This window comes from Camelus ferus, chromosome 12, assembly GCF_009834535.1.
Source record: "Camelus ferus isolate YT-003-E chromosome 12, BCGSAC_Cfer_1.0, whole genome shotgun sequence".
In the NCBI taxonomy this organism is placed as follows: Eukaryota; Metazoa; Chordata; class Mammalia; order Artiodactyla; family Camelidae; genus Camelus; species Camelus ferus.
Genome location: NC_045707.1, coordinates 18590869 through 18616537, shown reverse-complemented (window position 1 = coordinate 18616537; position 25669 = coordinate 18590869). Strand labels below are relative to the sequence as shown.

Below are 25669 nucleotides of genomic sequence, written 5' to 3'. Positions count from 1 at the left end.
GATAGTTATGTATGAACTTTGACCCCGGGAAGCCGCTTGGGGGGAGAATTTTGGGAAAACATGATAGAGCCTCATAAAGAATTCCGACAGCTTGCAAACAGCCTGTGCTAAATTGCCCCTTCAAGTGAAAATTAAAGCAAATGTCTGTTTTATGGCCATGTTTTCTTGGGCTGCAGCTATGGCGGGAGTGCAGGCGGCTCAGAGCGGGGAAGCGTGGAGAGGGTGGAGGCGCTCAGGGCGCTGTGTCCCTGCGCAGGCCCTCTGGTCCACTCCATCCGTCCGCTCCTTTTCAGTGCAAACATGATGTAGAAACAAGCTTATCCCCGCAGTCTCTCTTCAGGACCATCTTCTCTCAGTGGGACTTTAAAGCATTCTTGCTCTTTTGGGGGCACCAGCCTCCCAGAGTGCCAGTGGCAGAAACCCTGAGGTCATCCCGGCTAGGGGCTTGACCTGGGGTCTGTGACGCCCTGGTTTCTCTGGCGGGCCTCCAAGGTTGCTGCTAGGGTAGAAGGAGGGACTGCTGCTCGGGCTCCAGATCTGCTCATACCACACTATCTTCTCCAGAATAGTCCACCTTCGCCTTTAGGCATATTGTTTGAAAAGAGCTTCTAAGGCAATAAGAATAATAGTAATAATTATAGTAATAATTATTATAATAATAAAGAAATGAAACCACTGGTCTACTCTGATACCTTCATTACATAAAGGAAGACGCTGAGGACCAGAGGGGATGTTTGGGGGAAGATCCCTGGACTGGGTAAAAGGAAATCTGGGCTCTAATTCTGACCCAAGTCACTTCCCCTCTCTGGACCTCAGTTTCCTCATCTATAAAACTGGATGCTCAGATTCCAGGAACTCCAAGGTCCTTTTCAGGCCTGTGAAGCCCTAGATAAATAAGTACATAATTAATGTACTGGGATGGGCCAGGTCCTAAGTGCTGTGCATTTTCCATGGGTCGTCCCTTTTAAGACTCCATAACTTTATGAGGTGTCATTACTCCTGTGAGATCACTAAGGCACAGTGAGGTTAAACAACTTGGCTGAGATCCTTCAGTGGCAAAGTCAGACTGGAACCCTGACAGTCTGTCTCCAGGGCCAGGGCACTCAGTCACTGCTCCCATGTGGACAGGCTCCAGATCAGCCAGCTGAGGAGTGGGAGCCCAGCCCCCCATTCAGCTAGGGTGGTTCGGGCCTCACACTACTGCCTGGAGGCTGCTGGGGTCTGCTGTACATGAGCGTAACACTTGGAGAAGGGAGCTTTGGGCCAGAATGGGGCTTCTTAAAGGAGGGTTTGAAAGGCTGAGAGGAACTTTCAGATTTGTTACAAGGGACTCCAGGAAGCTATAAGGGTTTTTTTTTTTTTTAATGCTATTGTGTTAGTTTAAGGTGTATAGCAAAGTGATTCTGTTATACATATATATATCAATATCTATATTCTTTTTAAAAAAATTCTTTTCCATTATAGTTTATTACAAGATGTTGAATATAGTTCCCTGTGCTATACAGTAAACCCTTGTTTTTGCTATAAGGGTTCCTGATCAGGGCAGCAACTGTGTAATATTACAGAAAATCCCCTCCCTGGCCCTGACCCAGAGGCCTGCCCACCTAGGAGAGTCTGCAATAGGCAGCCAGACTGGCCCAGCCTGCAAAGTCACTCAGTGAGCCCCCACCCTCTACAGCGTCCCTTCCACCCTGGTTATTCCAGCCTCTTCTCAGAAGCTTCACCGCTAGAACTGGATGTTGGATCTGGCTTCTTCCTCAGAAGACAATTTATGGCGACATGTCGGAGACTCTGTTTTAATGAAGTTGCAAAAGTAGGTTAATGGGCTGTGGGTGTTTTTCATTCCCCTCCCCCTGCCCCATCTCCACCCCTGGGCGGATGAATGATGCCTCTCCCAGCACGATGCAGAGTAGGGCTGAGAATCTCAGGCCCGGACTCAGGCGCTCACACAACTCTTGCTTGGTCTCCAGCGCAGCTCCTCCCTCCCTGCTGCTGGGAAGGTGCTCCGCAGTCTAACCCCAATCCCTCCTGTTGTAGCTGGGGCCCAGAAGATGCTCCAAAGTCTGCCCAGAGGAAAAGAGTGTATTTGAGTGGCAGGGACTAGGGCGAGGGCTGGGGCAGAGATGAGACCCTGGGGAAGAAGGAAGCTAGACTTATGGGCAATGGACATCTTTAGGATTGGAGAGGCGTGGAGATATAGACACTTGGCTAGCATGGACCTGGAGAACTCTGCAAATTTGGGGAGAAGAACCAAGTTTCTAGGAACCTCTCCAAGTTGCTGTCCCTGCTTCCCTAACTCATCTCTGTGTGTCCTGTTAGCATGCCTGATACATGGCTGCCCTGGCAAGTGTTTGCTGAGTGAATGATGGATACAGGAGTGAATGACTCTTTTCACCCCAGCCCAAGTCTCTGGATTCCCCCTCATCCTCGCTCACCTCTGAAACGGCCTTCAGCCTCTTCCTGCTTGGGACCCCCTCCCTTCCCACCTCTCTGCCAAATCCGTGCCCTGAACTCCCATCTTTCAAGAAGTTTTCCATCATTAAGCTGCAAGAGAATTCTCCATTTATTTGCCTGAGTCCAAGGTGAGGGTCTTGGACCCTTCCGGGTCATCCCTGGAAGACTGGAGTCTTCAGGGAGAAGGGTCTCTATTTTTTCCTCCAGATTCTCCCCTGTTTCAGCAATCCCCAGGCAGGGCTCTAAGCCTGAGGTGGGAGCTGTTGGGAACACACACCTAGGAGGGCCATCCTGTAGCCTAGGCCCCTCTCCCTGGTCCTTCCTTCCTCTCTACTGAAAGCTGGGACCATGCCCAGTCTCTGGCCAGCAATCACTCCCAGGGGAGTAAGGATCCTTCCCCACTCCTAGCCCCTTGCTGTCAACAAATGAGGCTGTTGGCCAAAGTTTGGGACCTGAATACCAAGATGGGGTGAACAGGGGCTCCCTGCCCTGCAGCCTTAGATTACCCTCCTCTTCTGGAAACCTGGGCCATCTCTGCTCCCCACCCCCAGCATTTTGTCTTTGTTTTATTTTTTACAGCCTTAGCTCTCTTCCCTGTCCGAGCTCAGGGAGCACAGGCTTCTAGACTAACCCTATTAAAATTCCAGAAAAACCCTACCATAAAGCCCAGAAAACCCACCACAACATCCAACTGCACAGGAATATCCTGAACCTTACACCAGCATCCAGGATCTAGAATAACATCCCCACAGCCTATAGTAACGCCCAGGACTCCGCGGCCCAGGCCGTGCTGGAGTGCCCCACCCGGGCTCCCTGCAGGAGCACCTGACCCCCCAAGCTGGCTGCTTGCCCCCCTGCACTTGTTTTCTTTCCTGACCCAGACAGGACATGCTTTTTGAAGACTCCAAAGCCCTCCCCCGACCTTACTCCCACTCAGTTTCGTTGTGGCAGAGGGAAGGGCGGGTGCACAGGGCACGGATGTGGGTTGGGGGGAGCACGGAGGATGTCAGTCAGGGCCCAGGAGAGGGATCTAGTCATCTGCCAACTTGTCAGGATGTCCGAAGAGCTCAGGCAGGGCACCTAGAGGTTAGACCTTGGGAGGCCCTGCCTGAGTCGGCCAGGTTCGTTCACAGATGGGTAAGCAAAGTGAGGATGTGAGAGATGTGAACTTCTCTTTTCCTGGGTCCCAGCCAAAGGGCTCTCCTCACTTGAGATGCAGGGGAAAAGAGGGGTGGGGTCTGGGAGGACAGCAGACCAGATGGCCCCAGAGGGCCAGGGAAACCCAGAAGCCATGATAGTTTACACCTGATGTGGGAATCCTGGGGCTTCTGTGGAAATGTCCACCGATAGAAAAGGAGACAGGACTGCTGGGTTCCCAGGACACACATCTATATACACATCTACTGTACAGATCTGTTCTGGGCCTGGGTTGGGGGTGGGTATGGGAGAGAAAGGTGATGGGGTGTTGGCAATGGCAGTTCAGAGGGAGGACACGCAGGCCCATTCTGTTAGTCTGATGAGAGAGGAGACTTACAGCTAGAACCTGATTTAGGAATAGCTGGAAGGGAATAGATATTCAGAGCACGGAGAAACAGAGGAAAAGAACTGAGGGTTCCAAATCAGGAGGGCTTTGTGGAGGACGAGAGTGGGCAGCGGGGATGGAAAAGAAGGAAGGGGCAAAGGGGCAAAGTTGGGGAGGGCTCTGGGCGGGGCTCTGTGGCTCTCACAGTGGGCGAGGCAGGTTTTCTGGCCAGGCTGAGAGTCCCACCTGCAGAGTCACCAGAGGTTAGAATCTGGGGGTAAAATTCTGAGGAGAATGAGTGTGAAGGTAGAGGTAGGAGGTGTGAGGCCTCCGGTCTCTGCCCTTAACCCTGGACCTTGAGCAATGCACACATACTTCTAGTGTCTTCTTTTCCTAATCTTAGAGTATAAGAACATGCATTCTTGCTTTTTAAAAAAAAGCTTCTCTGGTGAGTGAGAACACCGCTTGGGAGGCGGCTATTTGGGCCCCAATTGAATAGGTTTCACCAGTGTCAGGCCCTCCTGCTATGAGAAAGCAAGTTCGGAGGGGGCTGGGACAGCATTCCAGTCCCAGCTCTGCCCCTAGCCAGTCCCTTCTACAGCCTCAGTTTCCCCATCTGTAAAGCAAGGGGAGTTGTGCTGGCCGGTCACTCAGGGCCCCTTCCTCCTTCTGATATTTGTTTAATAATTTTCAAGAATTTATAAGAATCAAATGAGATCATGGAAGCCAAGAAGCTTTGCCAAAATATGAAGCATGCTCTCCATGTGAGGGTGGAGGGGCTGCCTGGGGCTGGGGAAAGGTGCTTAGAGGCGTGTCATGGGCCAAGGTCCATCTAGGCTGGGACCTCTGGAAGGGAAAGGCAGGGGCCCCTGCTGGGTTTATGCCCCTCCCTTCCCACAGCCTTGCCGACACTGCACCACTGCCTTCCCCCTTCCCAGCCCAGCTCCAGGCTCTGGGGACCCAGCCCTGCTCAGGATGGGGGTGGGGCTCCCAGGGGCAGGGGCAGAAGGGTGGGAGCCTCCCCTCCTAGTGGCTCCAAGCTGGAGCACAGCAATTACGCAGGAGGATTTATGTCCCTTTGCCTTTAATCGGAAACTCCGTGTCAAGAAGAAAAATCTGCACTGTCCTCCGGCCCGGCTTCCTGCTTTATCATTATTATTGGAGGAAGGTTGATTTGGAAACTTAAAGAAAAGTGGGGTGGGGGGTGGGAGCCACCAGGGAAAGGGAGGTGTGGGGCAGAGGGCGGCCTTCCTACTGTTTGTCCCAGTTCATCACAAGAAAAGGACAAAGAGCAGGACAGGGGCTGGGGGTCCTGGAGGCAGGTGAGAAGAGACTAGAGGTTCACTAGGGGAACGTAGGGGCTGGGGGTCACAGAAGGAAGGGGCGTCTGGGAGCAAGAGAGACACTGGGAGGGAGGGAAAGGGTGGGTGACCATAGAGGGCAATCAGGGGTTGAAGGGACTTGGGAGAGAGGATGAAGAGAACTAGGGCTCATGGTGGAGGGAAGGGGCCACCAGGGGCTGGAGGGACCCTGTGGGGGGAAGGGGAGGGTGGAATAACCAGAGTGGGGAGCAGCACCTCTCAGGGGGGTGCTGTGGGAGGAGAGTGTGGGGTAACCAGAGGGGGACCCAAGGTAGAGGGAAGCAGAGGACTCGGGGAGGTTAGGGTGGGGATTGGCGTAACCAGAAGGGATACCCAGGGGCTGGGGCTGATGGGGATTGGACTGGGGACTCTGGAACTGTGGCCATCTGGGTCTATACCTGCTGAGCTTTCCCCATGAAGGCTGTTCCTCCCCTGGCCCACCCAAGACCCATTTCTCTTGGTCTCCTGAGTGGAGGGCACTGGCCTCCCACAAAGCCCCAGGTTTCCCCTTCCACTTTGGGAGCAGTTTCTCTGGGAAATGGGGCATAGTGACTGGGAATACGCTGTGGGAACCTTGACTCTTGGGCACTGGGGAGAGTGGAATAGAAGTGTTGGAGGGCGAGAGGCCTGCTCCCTGGAAAACAGGAGGGACCCAGGAGAGAAGGTCTCTTAATGCCCCCCACATCCTTGTTTGGAAGTCCCCGTAGAGTCTTACCTGTTGCCAGGATTTCATTCTCTTGTGTGGAAAGGCACCAGCTCTGGAATTGGTCCCTGGAAACAACTCCTTGTGTGCACCTCTGTGAGTCTCAGGTTTCGCATCCGCGACACAGTGACCGTGGTATCTACATGACAGGGTATTGTCAGAATTAGAGGTGATTAGGTAAAGGAACCAGCCTGTGATGCACCAGCACCCCCGGGGGTCATGCCCAATATATGCAACCTTCTTCCTTTTCAGAGCATAGGTTAATTCTCTGTGTGTTTCCTCACTGAGCCTGGGTGGGTGTCATTAGTGAAGGGAACCATGGCACAGAGCTGCTGAGTGACTTGCCCAAGGCCACACAGCACATCATCGGAGCAGCCAGGTGGAACAGCCCCATAATACCACCTGAGGGGCTTGAAGATATCCCCCTGGGTCTCCTCCCTCCATCCTTCTCCTGAGGGCCCCACACTCACCCCCTCGTCCCTGGGATCTGGGGTTGAGTTTGGGGTACTTGGTGCAGCGCCTCAGCTTCCAATCCTCTTGCAGCTTGGGCCATGCCCAACCTCATGCACCTCCTCCCCAGCTCAACTGAGAGGTTTTATAGCCGTTTACAAGCAATTTCTGTCCATATATCACCGGAGATATATAGCCAGGCAAATATTAGGGACCCAAGCGGAGGTTTTAAGAGGTGAGTTTTACTGCTGCTGAAAGAAGGCGTGATAGGCAGCCGCGGAGACCCACCTCCCTCTCGCTTGCTCTGTGTCGGCCGGGCGGTGGCAGCATGGACTGGGGTTCAGCCAGGAAAACTGTCTGCGAGCCTGAATGTCAGACTGGCACCCAGGGGTGCCTGATGGAGGGCAGTGGTCAAAGGTAGGGCTCTGTTCTTCAGAGAGCTGTTCGAGTGCGAGGAGGTGGGGGGCACAAAGGAGACCAGAGGTCACGGGGCCGGCTTGGACAGAGCACCCACTCCAAACCTGCACACTGAGTTCCAGCGGATTCCATCCACAGATACGTGGATTGGAAGGAGACACCGGGAAAGTACTGATCCACAAGGCCACTGGAAAAGGCTATGCATTGCCTTTCTTTGGAAGCCCTTAAAAACTGGATCTGAACAAGGAAACCTTTGGCCAGAGGCAGAGGGCTGGACACACGGCCTCTTACCCACTTGGGCCCTGCCCCGGTGATGCTGGAGGAGGGCCTGCAGGAGGTCAAGCATGACGTCCTCTGCTGCTGGGTCCCAGGTTTGGCCCACGTGGTCCCTGGCCTGTGTTTGGGTGAGCGCAGCAGGGTGAGGAGAGCCTTCTTGGCTTGCAGCATATGGTGAGAAGATGTCCCGGGGAATCCTCGCTCCTGATTTAAGCAGCTCCGACAGCTTTATGGCGCCTCCTCGAGTGAGCCCCCAACGTTGGCCGTTTAACTTTTTAGCGACGTTTAACGCTTAGACTCCGGCGGACAGGCAGGCCCCTCGGCCCCAGAGGCAGCAGCACTAAATCAGAACACTCTGAGGCCCCGATAAATAATTTTTACAGGGCACGCAGCCCATAGATCACCCGTGGGGGTGGGGGGAAGAGCGGCTGTGATATTTCAACCAATTGTCATATATGACTACCCCGTGCTCTGATCCAGGTCATCCACATGGCAGCCGGCTTCATAACCACAGTCAGTTCCAGGGCCCTCCACGCGGGGCATGGGAGGGGCACGGGGAGGGGCATGGGGGGATGGTGCCCTCCATAACCCCACAGCCAGCGGGTGACCGGGAATGCGGGGTCTGCTCAAACTGCCCTTGTCTGCAGAGTGTGGGCTCCTCCAGCCAAGCTGCCTCTAGCACTGGGAGAAGGAAGGGCTGATGGCCAGGTGGACAGGGAGGAAGAGAAAGAACTTTCTGTAGCCAGAAAGTCACTTTTCAGACCACCGTCCTGGTTCCCCATTCAACCCTAAGCCTGGGGGAAAGGCCAGGCAGCATGGCTGCAGCCAGAGGGAAGGCAGAACTAAGGGCTGGAGGGAACAGGAACTTCGTGTCAGCTGCACGCCATTTACACCTCTAGTGAAGAGAGGTGGGGGGAGTGGAAGGAGAGAAGGGAACAGAGCGGAAGGTGAGGATAGGGAAGGAGAGGGACAGAAAAGTGAAGATGGAAAGACACATGAAGACTCAGAGAGAAGAGGCAAGAGGAGACAGACAGGAACTCACCCAGAGAGGATGCTCCAATAGACGGGGTCTTTTCCTAAAGCCCAGTCCCAAGCCAGAGAGGCGGTGGTATAGATGGCCCTGGGGAGGTGCCCTCAAAGGGCACCTCCGACTGGCTCCGGGCCTGTCTCCCAGCATGAGCTCCTCACTGCCCCCTCCTCATTCCCCTCCCACCAGTGCCCTTGCCCCGTCCCCTCATCTGTAAGATTCTGGGATTTGCGGGGACACTTAATCCATATGGAGCTGATTCATTCCCATCTAAATCATCTCCATGAGCTTCCCTAAGAGCCCTCTGATGTGCCAGCCGCCATTCCTCTCCCCTGGTGATGGCGGGTGATGGCGGGCTGGGGGCTGCCAGTAAACAAACCTGAGCCGCCATCCATCCATCCGGGTGTCGTCAGTCAGTCCAGTCAAGACCATTCATCTCTGAACCCTGCTCTTCAACCCCCCTTCACTCCTCCAGTCCCTTGATCTGTCTGTCTGTCCCTCTGAGTGTCCCCTCCCCTTCAAGCCCCTCTACTAGAACCTCCACCTTTCTGCCTTGTCCTGGGTAAGATCTTGAAAGGTCATCTCGGCCATGCCGCTGCCTGCAGACCAGAGCTGAACCTCACCCCTGGCGCGGCGAGTCTGGGCTCTTTTGGTTCACTGCCTTCCAAGAGGAAAGGTCTTCTGATGATTTTACCCATGACCACCCATGCTCTGGAAAGTTCTTCCATCTAGCTCGTATGTCTGAGTTCCATATATGATCACATGTCTGGAAGGGGGTGAGGGTAAGATTATGGGGTTCTGTACAAACATACGGTTCCAGTGTTTGTAATATGTACCTCTCCGGGTTAGTGTGGTTATGGAGTGCAAGATCAATAAAATGGCCTTTCCCCACCCTGCTGTCTCCCCTAGCCAGAGTCAGGCCCATGCCATGCACATAGTGGGGGCTCTGTGTCAGTTGCTTGCTGGCCATCATCTTATCCATCAGCTCCAATGAGTTCAGTGGCCTCACACACACCCCGGGGAGGTTTTCAGTGGAGTGACCCACTGGGTCTGACACAGGGCCCAGATAGTGGCATCTCTAACCTGGCAGGCTTTGCAGGAAACACTAAGAAAGTGTCTCTCCCTTCTGTCCTCCCACCCAAACCCCTCAGCCCCACCCTGGGGGTCAGCTTGCCCAGACGGCTCTGTCACGGCAATGGTAGGGCTGAGGAGGTGGAGGGTGAGCCGCAGGCGCTGGAGGTCTTCCATGGCCCTGAAGCAGAACCCTCACATTTGGGGGGAGGTTCTTAGGTTTACATGCGCTAATAAGGAGAGGGTGGGGGCCTTGCTGCGCCCCGGGTCTTCTGCATGGCCCTGCCCCTCTTAGGTTCCTCATGCCAGCCTGGGAGTGGTGATCCTGGGAATGGGCTAGGGGTCTGCTGGCCCCTCATGAGAGGAGACAGGAGCATCTCCTCTGGTCCCACTGCAGCTTCACCCACAGCGCCAGTGGGGGTTGGGGAACAGGTCTGTGTTTGGGGTAGAGTTGGGGTCAGACTCTAGTAGCCCTGCAGGGGGATGATCTGCGCGTGGGCAGAAGGGTTCAGGGTGGGGAAGTGGAGTCACAGGGAGGGATGAGGGCAGCACTTGTGACAGGCGTGTCCTGACTTGGCTTCCACAGTTACAGCAAGTGGGAGAGGCAGAGGAGAGGCGGGCGGGGAGGCCGAGTCTTTAGATGGCTTGAGCGGGCAGTTGCTTCACCCCGCCAGCGCCTGCCTGAGACCCAGGACGCCTTGCTGAGCATTTGACCTCCCCCAGACCAGACCAGAGCAAACCAGGTAGAGAACCCCGCTTCATGAGCCCCCCTCTCCCCACACGATTTCCCAGTACCTTTCCCCCTTGTCGTTGGTCCCCTCCAGGGAGCCACTGTGAGTGCACAGAACAGGTGGGACTCTCCCAGCTGTTATCCAGCTGTGTGGATCCCTGCCTACACCCCTCCCACCTCCCTGCAGGAGAGAAAGCTCTAATTCTAGATGGAAAGATGAGAAGGGTGGTGGGGGAGAGGGGCCAGAGGGGGCCAAGGGGAAGCTAACCACTTGCCCCAGTTGTGTGAACATATGTGTTGGAGGGGAGGGCCTGCAGGTGGCAAGGCCCAGCTTAAGAATGATGGAGTGTTTCTTCATTCTCTGAGCTACAGACATATGGGGTATATAAGACCAAGCGAAACGAGAAATTATTGCTTAAGAGAGAGAGGACATGGGGGAATAAGAAAAAATTCAGAGGAGACCCAATGCCACCTGCCCCCTCATCATCATGACTCGACCCATCTGTGCTTGACTAGATCAAAGTCCAAGGGGAGGACAAGGCCTGAGAACTGACCCTCAGGGCCTCCAGGGGAAAAGCTGATCCCCAAAACATGCATTCCCCCGTGTTACACAGAGCAAGGGAAGCAGCCGCCCCAGTTCTCCAGGTGGGACATTATGTGGAGTTTTCCCATCTTCCCACTTCCTTCCTGTGCCTGCCTCTCTCTCCATCCCTCCCCTCTCCCTAATTCAATAGGGAATCAGTTCTCTCTTCTCCCACTGGCCTGTCTCTCACAGTTCCCCCTAGAACTGGGTCCTCCTGGTCCACTCAGTGGCTCTCACCCTCTCTTGCCTCCTCTGAATCTCCCCTTCCTGCAAGAAGCCCCCCAGGATTTGTCTCTCCCCACGTAGTCCCCTCCCCCTAAGACAAATCCACTTACCCAACCTTGTGGCCGATGCAAGTCCTTTAGGGTCCACTTGTAGGCTGGTACCTTGGTCCAGCAGGGCTGGAGTTTCTTTGGTCTTTCTGTCCTTTCTCATTCAACATCCACATGCCCGATTAGGCTGTGACCTCCACAAAGCAAGCAAAGACCCAAGTGAATATGTGGTCACCAGCACAGCTCCAGGAGCAACCTAAATTTTGATGGAGTTGACAGCTCTTCTTTTGATTCCATAAGGCAGAGGTATCTAGAAAGATGCTGAGGGTCTTAGAGGACCACTGAGTGTGACTGATGCACCTTCCCTGGGGAAGCCACCTGCTGCTACAGCAAGCATTGACTGAAGCTGGACAGCAGGAAGAACTTCTGAAGACTCTTAAGGTTGAAGGAAAGGTTTCCAAGGTTTTAGTGAAGCCTTTGGGGAGGGATGGCCTTAAACTTTCCAAGTTTGGTCGGAGCAGAGGGACCTGTGAGTCTGGAAAGTTTAATTACACCCATGTAGGGTTGATCCAACCCTGGCTACTTCCTCTTTAGGAGCCCTGACTCATCACTCTCAGTGCAATTCCATTCACAATCTCAGATAATTGTTTGTTCCTTGGCCAGAAATCTGGTTCTTGAATTCCCTCTCCTATTCTTCCCCATGATCTGGGAACCATCTTTGGGAGCCAACTCCAGCTCCATCTTCTGGAGCCAGAAGAACAGAGAGGTAGAGCCATTTCTGGACAGTGACACAGCAAGCCTACAAGTTTGGGAGCTGGGAATGCCCCCTTAGGGCAATGCCCTCTTCTCGTCTTTGGATATGAAGGGAAAGGATGTGATCCTTGGAAGAAAGGGCAGGGGTGTTGAGAACAGGGGTGATATCAGCAAGATGAGCACCCCCACCCAATTATCCCAGTCCAAACGTGCACATGACGGAAATGTCTTCACAGCCAAGGGCTCCTCCTCCCCAAGGAGAAAATCCCACAAGTGGGGAACATCTGGATCAAACCGCAACCATGAAAGCACAACATCAAACGAAGGTTTTTGAGCGACCCTCCCCACAGGCCCTGCTCCAAGAGAAATTGCAGATCTTCCTGCTTGAAGCTTTTAAGTGTCACAGAACCACTGAAGTTTGGGATAGCTCCTTACTCACTGGAGACAGATGTCCCCAAGTGAGCACGATTGGGTTTCCCCCAGCGGGAGAGGGTATGTGTGACCCGATCCTGGCCGTGTCGGGGGGTAGCCTGGGATTTAAAGCTGTGATGAGGGGCTCCAGCAGTTCAGGCTGGGGGCTGGGAAGAGAGGGGACAGGTGGGCTTTTTAAAACGTGCCTACATCAAAGGTCTGAGTAGGCTCCCTTCCCAGCTTTGGTGCCTCAGGGCAGGAAAGCAGTGATTTCACCACATAACTGCACGTAGCCGAAGGATGGAGCGCAGTCTGAGAACTTCTGGGGAATGTGGTGAGGGGAGGGAGGCTGCTCCCCAGAGGGTAGGACCAGGCCAGGGGGTTTCTCACTTCTAAAATAGCCCGCCCAGGCCAAGGAGAATGGGGCCATATGCTGCCTCCCTCCTACTCTGCTCCCGTGGAGGGATCTGGAGGAGGGGTGCGTTCTTCCAAGGTGGAGAGGAGGGCTTGGCTGCAGCAGTGGGAGGTGGGAGCTGATCCAGACAGAGGATGAGGGGGAAGCAGGGACATCTTCCCCAAGGGCACAAAGGAGGGGGCTGCAGAGCATGTCATTCTAGCAGACGGCAGGCTCTTCCCTCCCTGCTCCCCAGGCTCTGTTCAGTCCTGGGATTCAGAGGACACCCGGCCGTGATGCTGGCAGGATGGGATGGACTGTGGGGTAGATGGGATAGGGAGGCACCCAGAGCCAACTGGAAGCCCAGTTCACATCTGAATACTCTGCCCGGAGGGCAGGTGAGAGTGTGCTGGATGGCTGACACCCCATTGTGATCTTGGTTGAAGAAGCCAGTGGTTTCTTCTCAGGGTGAAAGGTGACCTTCCATTGGGAGGGGTGTGGGGTGAAGAAGGGATACCACTTGCTTACAGTTTACATTAGCCCCCCTTTCAGGATGCCTTCACTACCCCCTTCCTCTCCCCTTTCCCATGAGAGGTTTACGTGTATGCACAGTGCTCCCATGATGCCTGGGGGCTGTACCTCCGGTGTTGGTCCTCCCCTCACTGCCTTATAAAGTTCTGTTTACAGTTTCTCTTCCCATATAGACCATCAGCCTTGAAGGCATGGACTCCCTCACTCTTCCCGGGTTCCTAGTGCCCAACCCAGTGTCCTGGCAGAGAGTAGGTGCTCAGTGATGCACCCCTGCCCCAGCTCTCAGCTGGAGCTCATCTTCCCATGGCCAATGTTCTAGGAAACAAAGGACAACACACATGATGACTGCTCAGCAGCCCAGAGGCCTCTGAGAGGCTGCAAGGGCAGCTCCTACCTGACCTGCTCTGGGAGTCTTTTGGGGAGACCCTAGTAGACGGCACCTTCTTCCACCTCTGAAATGTATTGTCCATAAGGCTCACCTCCATGGTCAGGTTTATTATTGTTATTTATTAATCTGGCAAGAATGGGTCTTTTTTGGCCCTATGAGACCCGATGCTTTTGGAGACCAGACTCTTCACTCCTACTCTTTAATATGGCCCGCGGCGCCCTGCGTGGAGGAGTCCCGTCAGGGCAGGCTGGCTATTGACCGGCTGACCCTCTCCTCGGAGCACTGGAGTCTCAGCCTTTGATGTGGTGGCTCTCCTGGGGCTCTGAGGGCTGAGCCTTGGGAGCTGTGAGTCGGGGATGTCCTGGCATAACGGGGTGAATAGGACACACAAAGGAGTGAGGTGAGGGCTCAGGGTCTGAATGACCCTGCAGGCCGAGGGAATGCTTGAGAGGGATGTTGTGGAAATAACCGAGGCCAGTGTGTTTTTTCAGAAAGACTCTTTGGGAGAGGAACGTATGAAAGAAGTTGAAAGGAGAGAAGGGGCGGGCTAGGCAGAGGATGGAGAAGGGTATCCAGGTGGGATGGGCTTGGCAGCGGGTGAGGAGGCTCAAGCAGCTTTGCCTGCTCTGGCGGGGCCAGGAGGGAGGGGCCTGGGCAATTGTAAACGTTCACTCTACCCTCTGAGGACCGTGACTACCTCTCCACTACCCACTCCCATCCCTCCGCGGGCTCTAGCCCAAGTGGGATCCATATCTCGCTACTATTTCTAGCCCAGCCTGAACTGTGCTCAAGCAACACCACTGCGTAACATTGAGCTTGGGTGGGATCAACTTTGCTCCAGACCCTGGAGGTCCTCCCTGGGGCTGGAGCTGCCTTTGAAGTTGATGGAGAGAAGATTGGTGAGCTGTGTCCTGAGCCTAGATCTCACAGCCGTCACTGACGGGAGGGGGTCTCCACTTTGAGCCTCTTTTCAGGGACTGAGGTGTTGACACTTTAGTTGTCAAGATGTAGGTTTTTCATCCGTGAATGCTGCACAAGGCGGACAAGTTGCCAGCATCTCTGGGCTGCAGGGTGGCAGCACCACTCAGCTCCAGGGACCACCACTCACTGCACTCCTGGAGCACAACTCTAGGTGGTGCCATTCACATAGAATTCGGTGTGCATGCCCACCCCCTCCACCTTACGTTGTGTGATGGTGGCCACCATCACACCCTTTTTGGATCAGGGTTCTGTTTACCAGCCCAAGCTGATCAACATGAGAACCAGGAATATTCAAGTGAGGCTTTGCTGGGGGACAGATAAGTGGACAAAATGATCCCCAAAGTTAAGTCTTCTTGAGACGTGGGTACCAGGAAACTGGAGTGTCTCCCAGAACAACAGGTCCACGGAGCATCCTGCAGTCTTAGACTAGGTAGCAGGGAAAACGAAAGACAAATTCCATCCATTGGGGAAGGAAAACTGTCTTAAATTCCCAGGCTGAAAAACAGTAACCCCTGTGGAAAGACCCCGTGGCACTGAGTAGGTCTGCAGTTACTAGGAGGTGAATCAGAGTCAGCTCCGATATTCCTGTCTCTAGGTTTGGGCTTCTTGGAAGCAGAAAGGTTCAGCCACCCTGGTGACACTTGTGCATGGGAATTTGCTGAAATCTGAAATGGGATCTTGACCCAGATGGGGGTCAGGAATTTGTTTCCTTCCCTTTTTCTCCTTCTTAGGGAAACCTTAGTTCACTGTTTAGGATGAAAAATAACAACCAGGTGAAGGAAAGAACGATCATCAGGAATGATAAATAATACCCTCCAGATGTGGCCGGACAGAAACGCAGCGGGAAGCATGGCCGCCTCCAAGAAGTCACCTTGGGGGGACCCCCTTCTTCCAGCAAGGCCGCCACGACACAAGTCTTGTAACTCCTCTTGGGGAATTGTCTTCAGTGACACAATTTTTAAATGTCCTTATCGGTGACAAATCTTTATCCTTTGCTTTTCTGGAATCAGTCAAAAACTAATTCCTAGCTAATGACAGTTGTCTTGAGTATTGCGTGAAATGGCTATAAAATCCGTTTTAAAGGAGTCTTTGCAGAAATGTTTTAATCAATAGAGGTACATATGGGATAAGCAAATGGCCTCTTAAGGTGATTGCTCTGAAGGACGATCATTGCTTGTTTAAAGAAGCTAATCGCAGGTACACCTCCCATATACTATTCTGTATAATAAAATAATGTATTACCATGTTGAAGGCTATGTGCTGCTTCCTCCTCCTCCTTCTGTTATGACCTAATGCCCCTGACGATGTACAGTGCATTTGCTTTTGCCGAGGGAGGGAGGGAAGAGAGGCATGGGGCAGACTCAAGTGAAAAATTGGTATGATTATCCAGGGTGGGATCCCTACCTCCCCTCGGGAGTTGCCTGACTCTGCCCTTCTTTCTGGACTAGCTCTTTGTTCATTCTTCCAGAGGGTTTGGTCAACTGGGCAGAGTGTGCACAGCCCTTTTTGAGTGAGGGGAGGAGGATTCATCTCTTTGCCTGGTTCCCTGTCATTTACCTGCAAAAATCAGCACAAGCTTGAGGGCAGCTGTCAGTTGGTGGATTACATGCAAATGTATTTTTCACAAAAACGGGGAGATCAGAACGCACCTACGCAGCAACCTGCTTGTAACAATTATCAGTTAACCTAAATGAAGGACTCTCCAGTTGAAGAAGTTTCCAGGACGTCTTCTTTCCTGAAGAAAGACCTGGAAGAAATGGGTGGGTCCCAGATCAGGGAGACTGAGGATCCATCTTAGCAGTGGCTTCTCTGTCCCTTTTGGAGAGTCTCTGGGCTCCAGCTGGGTGTGTGGGGTGGTAGTGGGTGTGACTGTCAGAGCCGGGGGTGCGGGGAGGGATGGCGTGACCTCCAAGAGGCCTAGCCTGGTAGAAGTCTCAGTGCTCTCACTCCTTTGCTGATAGACCAAGCTGCAAATCAGGAATTTATTAGGAGCTGAGACTCATTTTCCCACCCTTTATAGCCCTGACGACTCAGAGCCAGACTCTGGCAAGGGGCTTCCTCGTGGTTTTAATTAGACAATTAATTTTTTATTGGGTCGTTTGATTTCCGGAGCTGATTCCACTCTCCCGCTTGCCCCCCACCTGCCTCCCAGCTGTGAACAGCCAAGGGGAGACCGGGGGATTCGGGGAGGGTGCAGAGGAAAATCACACTGTCTTCCCTGGAGCTGATCTGGGAGTCAGTGAGTGGGGAGGGGGCGGGAATCCCTCTGTCCCCCTCAGCTGGACCAGCCCCAGAGACACTGTCCAGAGCTCAGTCCTGGGCTTTTGGGGCTGCACAAAGGCATTCCTAGCTATTCCTCCCAAGCTTCTCCCAAGCTGTCGGGCTAATTAGTAACATGGGGTGGGAGTGGGGGCAGGGAACTGTGCCCAAAATACCTTAGCGGCATTTCTGTTGTTAATCCTGGCCGTGCTCGGAGGCTGTTTACCCTCTACCCAGGGATTAGAAACCTGTTTGAGTTAGAAGGGCAGAGAGAGGCCAGGCCTTGGCTCTGTCCCCCACCTGCTTTTAGGAGCTGGGGCGGGGGCGCTGAGCCAGCAGAAAAAACAAGTGTGAGAATTCTGTCTCCAATCTATCTCCCTTATTGATCTCCCTGCCGTCCGGCTGCTGGCTTGCTTTTGAATCTTGATCCTCTTCACTCCTGTCTCACCCCTCCACACTGCCCTTGTCAAATATCAACCTGGCTCCGAAAGCTGGGGAGGAAGGAAAGAGGCGGGGGTGAGGTGTTTTAGCAGCGGAGAAGTGCTGGGTGTATAAGGGCCCCCTATATGTCATATATGTTCTCTTGGAGGAGGGGGAGTCCCTCCCAAGATTCCTGACCATCTCCATCCTCTGCCCCAAAAGGCAAAGAAGGCTAGACTCAAGGAAGAACTTACACATGCTCAGTAGCAGAAACAAGCAGCTCCTTCTCTAGAGTTCTATGATATGGCAAGGCCCATTTCTATTGAGAGCAACATTGTTCAGAGGCCTTGAAGTGAAATTGTGGGCAGTGAGCGGACTGTTTCCTCAGGTGCCCTGTGGGTGGGGACATTGTCACTTGTTGTTCCAGCACAAGGACTCCTGAAGGTGTGCTGTCACGCACACTGACGTAGCCACTTGGAGCCAAGCTAACAAGAGTCTGCAGACACAGAAGTGGGCTCTGAGGAGCCTCTTGGGGACAGGGCTCTGGGGTCCTCATGGGTGGAACCAAGCCTCCCCAGAACAAGCCAGGATGCCATCCAAAGAGGGGGCCTCTGGTGACCCTTCCTGCCATCCACATTGTCCTCCTGGGTGGGCGCAACACCAGCACGGGGGGACATTGGCCCTGTCCAGTGCCTCCCCCACTGGGGGCCGAGAGCATGAACACTCCCTGGGGCCCAGGCCTGGGAGGCCTAGGAGCACATATTAATACTCGGTTGTGAGGGATACAAAGATGAAAGGATTCAGAGATTAAAGGGCTCCCAGAAGCCCCGTGTGCAGACCTCTAGATCTGGGACTTGTTCTGTAGACGATTTTCTTCTCCGTCTGGGAAAACTCACATTGAGTGATCCCTCAGTTAGGGCTTGTGGTGGTTCCACGCTGGGAGCAAAGGGACAGCCCGAGGTGAGCCTAGTTGGGACACAGGCCTGCCTTCTGCTTCGGCCCATCTCCAACAGCCTGTCTGCAGCCTCCCAAGCCATGCAGAATGCCACAGAAGAAAGGGGCAGAAAAGTTGTGTGTATAGGGTGGGGGTTGAAAGGCAGAACAAGCCCAGATCATCCATTGATGTTTGTGTTTCCATGTGGCTCCAAGGCGGAGAGGATTCAGACATTCCAGGACTGGGAGTGCTGGGTTAGAGGGGCGCAGTACATGTGCATGGGGATCCCGGGCTGGGCATCTCTGGGGCAGTGAGAACAAAGGGGCTGGGGCGCAGGCAATCCTCCATCAGAGAGGTCGTGTGTGTGTGTGAGTATGCGGGTCAGCGTCCATCTGTAGGGAGAGGGGAGAGAAAGAGAAATGGTGAAGAGAATAGGAAAAAGAGAGGAAATAAAAGTGAAGGCACTGAAACACTGAAAGAGAGAGCAAGCCCGCATACCCACACAAAGAGAGTCAGAGAAACACAACAGGAGCCTAGAGGACAGGCAGCGGGAGGCGGGGAGGGTCGAGCCTCGGGAAGGTCAGCAGCCCAGACAATTGGCAGGGCTTCTGCCCAGGAAGGTGGGCAGGGAGGCAAGGAGGGGAATGGGCTGCAGAGGAAGCCCCCGCTGGCCGGGCAGGGCAGAGGAAAGGGGCAGTGATGGAACCCGCGTCTCCCAGCTCCTAAGCAAAAGCCTTCTCCCCCTGCCCTCTCCCTGAGCCCAGGGCTGAGATTGACGGGACTGCAGCTTCTCTGGGTCCTGGGTGGATTTGAATAATTAAGTCATCTGGATTCTTATGATTTACCATTTTCAATGATAAATAGACAGCGCCCAAGCCAGCCAGTTGGCAAAACTCTGGCTGCTAGTTATAATTTGTCAAGCTGCCAGTAGATTCATGTTTTATGCTAATGGAGAGAGACTCATTGACTGAGGGGAGGCGGTGACCGGGTCATCTCTTTCCTCAGGCACCCCAGAGGTCGCGAGGTCGGGGGAGAAAGGCCGAGGCTCGTATGGATTTTCTGTAAGGGTCAGTGTAATTTTATAATAATTCAGCGGGTACACACGCTCTCTGATACACAGAGGATCATGTATGCAGAGGTATGTTCAGGTCTGTGCACCGCCTCGCCCCGCCCCCACCCCATGCACCTGCTCCAGTCAGGCGTCTGGGCCCAGTGCACACAAGCCTGGTACAGGGACACTCATCTACCCCCCTCAGCTCACTTGCACACACACACCCTTGCAGTCACCTTCAGGCATGTGATTATGCCAAGGCAATCCTGCTCAGAAACCCACAGAAACATATCAGCCCCCCACGCTGACAATGTACACCTCAAAGATGGGAAGGTATCTTTGGGGGACCCTTCTGCCCACTATCCCCAAATCTGTGTTTCAGGGCTCTCATGTCTGCTGATCCCAGTGCAAGATTCTTGCTCCCTTTCTAATGTTTCTGCAGATGGGGAGACAAATGAGCCCTGGAGCCATCCTGTTTTCTTACTGACTGGGTCTAGGGAGCTAGAGCTGGGAAGATGGGGGCTCTGAGACCGGGCATATGGAAGACGGCAATCAAAATCCAAACTTTCTTTTCCATTGATTTGTTTATTTACATATATTTGTCCACACACACTGAAGCAAAAATCTCATTACTGATCGTCATGACAAACTGAGGTAGGGACAGTGTTTGCACATAGCAGGTACTAAATAAACATCAGTGGAATGAACAGTGGAAGCTACTGACTTCTTAATTTTTAAATTGATTTTATTTGAGGGGGCTGGAGAGGTAATTAGATTTATTTGTTTGTTTGTTTGTTTATTTATTTATTTATTTATTTTAATGGAGGTACTGGGGATTGAACCCATGACCTCCTGCCTGCTAGGCACACACTCTACCACTGAGCTATACCCTCCTGCTGGCTACTGATTTCTCGATAGAGCAAACTGCTCATTTCCCTTCTCTTCCTCCACTTCAACAAACCTTTACACCATTACTGGTTTGAGAGGCCAGAGAAAAGGCATGGGTCCGGCGGAAACCCTCCTATTCCTTGATTTGAGAAATCTCAGCCTTTGGTGTGATAAAAATGCTAATTTTATACCAACTGAAGCCATCCAGTCTCAATCTTGACCCACACATGCCCTTCAAATGGATCAATGAGCAAGGGAGGATTGAGGAAGGAGCATCTGTCCTTCCTCCTGCCCAGAAGAGAATCTGAATTCTCTTTGAGTAGCTTCTGAGCAGGGCGGGAAGCTGCAGTCCATTATTATCTGCAGCTTTGAGGTTTGGTGGGGGCATGGGGAAGGACTAGGGGCATGAAGAGAAACATTTCACTTCCCTGTCCCCAACACCCCTAAATGAGAGAGAGAAAAACACAATAGCCAGCTGAACAGAGCAGAGGCTGAGGCAGCAAGGAGAAGCCAAAGGCAGAAGCTGCTTCCGGCATCAGGCTCCAGGATACAGCCCCAGCGGTCGGCTCGTCTGTGTGGAGTTTCAAGATTCCGGGTCCTGTGAATTGGGTTCCCTCCTTCCCAGCAGGGGCCAGGATGGGGTCAGGAAGCTGCTCTGGGCAGACAGTCTGCATCCCCTCCAAGGCCTGGAGTGAGTGGCCTCCCTTCTATGCTGAGCAGATGGGGGGTGGAGGTGGGCCCAGCTAATCAGGGGCACTCCTTAGAGAGATGGTCAAGAGCCAGAATCCACCAGCTTCTCCATCCAAGGGAAAAAGGACCCCTAAAGGACCCCATTGGGAATAGGGAAATAGGCTTTGCTTATTTAACAGTTTGAGGCTCTGACCTGGCATCATTGACCTCATCCCACCTGCACCGAGGTGAGCTCTCATTGTAGGCCCTCAGTCACTCCAGGAGAGCAACGACCTTGGGGGCACCAGTAATGCCATCCCTGTGAGCAGAGGCAGACTGACTGTGGCCTGCAGTAGGGCGAGATGGGGAAGGGTTTCTGGGGTAAGCCACAGGGATGTGACGGCATTAACCGTGATTGATATAGAAAATGAGTTGATTCACCCGGTACTCGATCAGCAAAGCTTACTCCCCATTTTGCCTCTCACCTTCCAATCCCCATATTTGTATCCAGGTAATGAGCTCCTGAGGACAAGGCACGTTTTCACTTATCTGAAGATCTCAGAGCAAAGCCTTTGGGTGCGAAGGCAGTACCGGAGCCGCAGCCTGGACTAGATGAAAAGGGAAAGAGAGCGAGAGACAGACAAGGAAAGAACAAGGAGAAGGAAGGAAGGGAGCAAGAGGTGGAGGGTGGGGGTGGAGAAAGAAAGATAAAGGAAGGAAAGAGGCAGCTTGAGAAACGGGAGAAAAGCTAAAATCCACGCTGGAAGTACCAGGCGGGGGCCTCCCTGAGATGTACTGCAAAGATTACTGGGGACGCGGTTTTCCAGCCGCTGGTTTCAGGGTCCTCCAGCCCACCCTCAAGACTTACGCTGCCCTTGGAAGACATGCTGACCTCCGTGACCTGCTCCAACCCACTTTGGGGAAACAAAGGAGTCATCTAACTGGGTTTAACTGAGCGGTTGCCGCTGGAGCACACGGACAGGGTGTGGGAGCATCGGCCCAGGAGGCTGCAGACATACAGCCACCTCCACTTAATCTCCACAGGCTGACTCTAAAGCCATTTTGCCAACTAAACTGTGTGTGTGTGTGAAATACACTGCAGACCTAACGTCCGCTTGCTCTAGGAAGGCATGTCCTCAGTCTCTTCCCAGAGTAAGATGTTTCCTCTGGCTCCTCTAGCATCTGTAAACCTCACACCAAACCCTTTACAGATTAATTCAACCGCTTCTGGCCTGGAGAAATCCCCTGTTCTGGAAGGTAGTTTTCTGAGCCAGGGATGGTGATAAAGATGGCAAAGGAGGAAGATTTTCCTTCTCACCAAAGAAGAAAATGAAGATGCCCTTCCCAGAATGGACCAGGCCTTATCTTCACCCCTCTCTCACCTGCACATATACAGGCAGGCTAACCAAAGTGACACAAGAACCCTCCAGTGCAAAGGGCTCATTTGACAGAGAGACCCAACCGAGGGCCAAGATCGCAGAGCCAGAGCATGGCAGTACAAAGCGGCCCGGTCCACAGACAGCCTCGGCCAGCAGGGTCAGAGGGGAGGCAGCTCAGGAGACTGAGCCAGGGTGGGATGAGAGATCCACCCCTCTCTAAACTTTTCCTTCTGCTTCTAACACTGCTTCTGGAACCAGATCTTGACCTGCGGAGCCTTAAGGCCCACTTCGGGCACGTGTGAGTGCCGGAGGAACTCCTGCTACTCTATCGGCTACTTCTTCGGCTGCTTGGGCAACGTCAGGGAGAAGCGAGTCTCAAGAGGCTGGCCTCTGCCTCCACCTCCCCTGTGGTGCCGGCTGCAGCCGCCTGGGGTGGGCACTGGGGCGGGGCGGGGGCAGTGGGGCTGTGGTGGGAGGCCAGGGTCCGCACGGCTTGGGTACTTGGGAGCCCCTGCTGAGGCCTCCACTAACCCTCCTCCTGGCTCCTTCCCTCCCGCTGCTCCTCAGGAGTGTGGACCCCTTTTCTGTTAACCCGGTTCCCTCCTTGTTTTCTTTCTTTTTTTCCCTCTCTCTATATTTATCTCTCATTTTTCCTTCCTTCGTTTGCTTTCTTCCTGTCCTCCCTCCACTTTTTTTCTCTCTAGTCTTCCCTTCCTTTACTTTTCCTTCCTTCTTTATTCCTAGCTTTCCTCCTTTCCCACCCATCTCTCTCTTTCTCCCCTTCATTTACTTTTTCTTTTCCTATTTTCCTTCTTTCTTTTCTTCTTTCTCTTTCTTTTTCTTTTCTTTTCTTTTCTTTCTCTCTCTTTCCTTCCTTTCTGCTTTTTTCTCTCATACAACAAACTAATCTTGCTGCTTCATTCTGTCCTTTATCAATATTCCTCTATTTCATCTGTCTCCCCTGCCTCCCTCCTGGGTCCCTTCCTCTGCCCCCAGCACTGGGGCATTCTCAAGTATTTTCTTCCCTCACCAGTCTTTTCTCTTTGTTGCTCTTGATTTTTCAGTCCTTTGTGCTGTTTCCGCGACCTCCTTTCCATCTCCCTTTGTTTCTAAATTCTCTCTCTGCAACAGGCATATGGCGTAAAACTGCCCCCTCCCCAGATCAGGGCTTCTGTCCTTTGTCAGCCTAGCCACCTTCACGCCATTCTCTCTCAAATTCCCTCCACGTGGGGGTCAATTTCAAGGGCCCAGGAATGAGGCTGTTCCTCCCTAGTTGAGAAGTCAGGGCTGGGTCCACAGCTGCCCACTACAGGCTTAGGGGACGCTTGCCAAACTGTTGTCACTCCATCAATCCTAGTAAAAGGGAAAGAGGAAGAGAAGAAAAGAGTAAAAGAGAGACAGCTCCACAAAGTGTATGTGTGTGTGTGGGGGGGTGCGTGTTGGGGAGTTGGGGGCAAAAAAGACTGGATTCATCAAAGAGGGAGAGGCGAAGTCCAGAGCCAGGGGCCCGCTCTTCGTGCACCCAGAGCTGGGGGTGGGGGGGGCCCACAAAAGAAGCCCCAGCGGGCTCCCGTGTTAATTTGGGGATTGGGGCAGGACGACCTCTTCCATCCAACTCCTCTGCGCTGGAGAGGTGCACAGGGCCACAGGATGCGAGGAAAGAAAAGGGTGTAGATTTGAGTGTCAGTTGCCTTCACGCCTGCCTCTGGACATGTCCCTCCCAAGGCCCACGCTCCCAGAGACCGCTAGGCAGTGCCGCCTGGGGCCCTCCTGGACCTCTCAGCTAGGTGGGCCCAGTTGCAGATCTCCCTCACGAGCAGGTGCCAGGCCAGCCCCTGGATTATTTGCAGGGAAAACAAAGGCCTGCGTGATTTGGGTGCTTCTGAGATGCGGGCCAGAAACACCAGGCGATCACTGTGGGAATTTTCCCTCCTGGGATCCACTGCCCCTCCCGGTCCTTCTGAGAAGTGGTCCAAGTGCAACGGCTGCCTTCTGTCCCGCTCCCCAAGTCAGATCCGCAAACCTCAGGCACTACAGAGACCCTCCACCCATGCCAGGCCTCCCCTTTCGGGAACCCCACAGGACTCCAGATTTCCCCTGGCTCTGCCAGTGCACCTGCCGCGGCCTGCATGCTCGCCCTCTTTCCCAGACCATGCAGGCCAGCCCCCGTTCCCTGGCGTGCCCGCTCCCCCAGCTCTCCACCTGGGGCCCCCAAGTTCAGTCAAGCCCTCTGAACCCACCCTTTGTCCTTGACTCCCTTTTGAAGAGCCTCCTCCGTTTCTTCCTCCCAGGACTTCTCTTTGAGGTTGGGGTGGGTTATCTCAGCCACGGGACGGGGTGGGGGCATGGGGTAGGGGGGGTAGGAGGCTCTTTTCCCTGCCTTCCTGCGTGAGCTGGAGAAAGTAGGGAGGTGGTTGTGCTGGGGGGTGGGGAGGAGACCTCCCTTGATTCCAATTTAGGGAAATGGGTCTCTGAGTCAAATTGGAATTAAAAGGAAAAGAAGAGGAAGAAATTTGGGAGTTGTTTCTTCTCTTATGTCACTCCTAACTTAAAATCAGCAGAAGATCCCGGGGCAGCAGGGGCTCTAGAAGGTCCCGGGCTGAGGCTCTGTGGTGATACCCCGCTCCTTTCCCCGCAGAGTTGACAACTAGTATTTTCGGCTAGTGCTTCTCCCGCTTCCCCCGTGAAAGCCCTTCGGGGATCTCTAAGCGTTTCTGAGAGCTTGTTGGGTGAGCAGGTTCAGGACCTGGCCGGGGTTTTCAACATGTGTAATCAGTCCTGATTGGGAAACAAAAAAATGCATCCGTTCTTCAGGATAAGGAGCAGGGGGGCCTCCCTCCCACTTTAAACCTCAAAACTCCTACTCTGCTCTCTTCTCCATCTCTCTTCAGAAACTTTTCTGAAGTTCCTGCAAGTTGCGTTTGATTTCCCTCAGACTCTATGGGTCTCTAGACCCCCAGTTTCTCTTGTTGTCTCCAGTTTCCGAAGCAACTCTTCTTCCTCTGCCAGCTGCCACCTTAGTCCCCAAACTTACAGGAGGAAAGCTGCTCTCGTGCCACTCATCTGACAGCTCAACCCTAGCCCAAATTCCTCTGAGGTCGGGCAGATTAGTATCTGCCGGCAGGGGAGCCGGGATGGAGTAACAAGGAGAGAGACAGAGATAGGGAAAGACAGATCGTTTTCAGGCTAAAGCGCACCCCTCCCAGACCCAGCTCACCTGCTCCGGGTGGGCTCCTCTTCATTTTTCTCCACTCAAAAGTTTGTCCTTCTCTCAAACTGTCTCAGGAGGGGCGCAAACTCCACCGTCGGGGTGGGGAGGGCGCCCTCGAGAGCGCAGGCGCCTGATTCAGAGCTCGCCCTGGGAAGCAGGACTCGGGTGCATGTGCCCCAAAGTGGGGGCCGCAGCAGTGATCCGGAGAGAGGAGCGATCGGGTTACCGGGTCAGGCTGCCCGGGGCAGGTTGGGCGCTATAGAGGGAGTGGCCAGAGGGGCCGCGGGGCTCAGGGAACTGGAAGGAGAGAGCCCTGGGTCCCTGGCGACGTCTCTCGCTTCCTCCAGTATGCGCCTTCCCCCGTGTGTCCCAACCCACAACATTCCCTCAGCCCCTTCTGGGGTGACACTCAGGGCCTAGACAAGGCAGAGAGGGAGGGTGAGGGGGCGAAGAGATCCCCCTCCTTAGCCCCTCCCCTGTCCCCTTGCCACCGCTCCCCCCCTTCCTTGCCCAGAGCCAAGGGACTTACAGAGA

The 25669-nt window shown here is 53.8% G+C and overlaps 1 long non-coding RNA gene across 3 annotated transcripts; it reads right to left on the bottom strand.

The window, feature by feature from the left end:
- Positions 1-1448: 1448 nt before the first annotated feature.
- On the bottom strand, positions 1449-25634 carry LOC106729316. 3 transcript variants are annotated; one of them, XR_004324515.1, is made up of 5 exons: positions 25142-25634; positions 10930-11060; positions 6779-6930; positions 6053-6179; positions 1449-1791 (listed from the first exon to the last, which is right to left on the bottom strand). It is a non-coding gene; the product is annotated as an uncharacterized LOC106729316 (long non-coding RNA). The 3 variants fall into 3 exon arrangements; XR_004324514.1 differs by lacking the exon at positions 6779-6930 and adding an exon at positions 7199-7301 and having other exon boundaries at positions 25142-25628; XR_004324513.1 differs by lacking the exon at positions 6779-6930 and having other exon boundaries at positions 25142-25611.
- Positions 25635-25669: the final 35 nt, after the last annotated feature.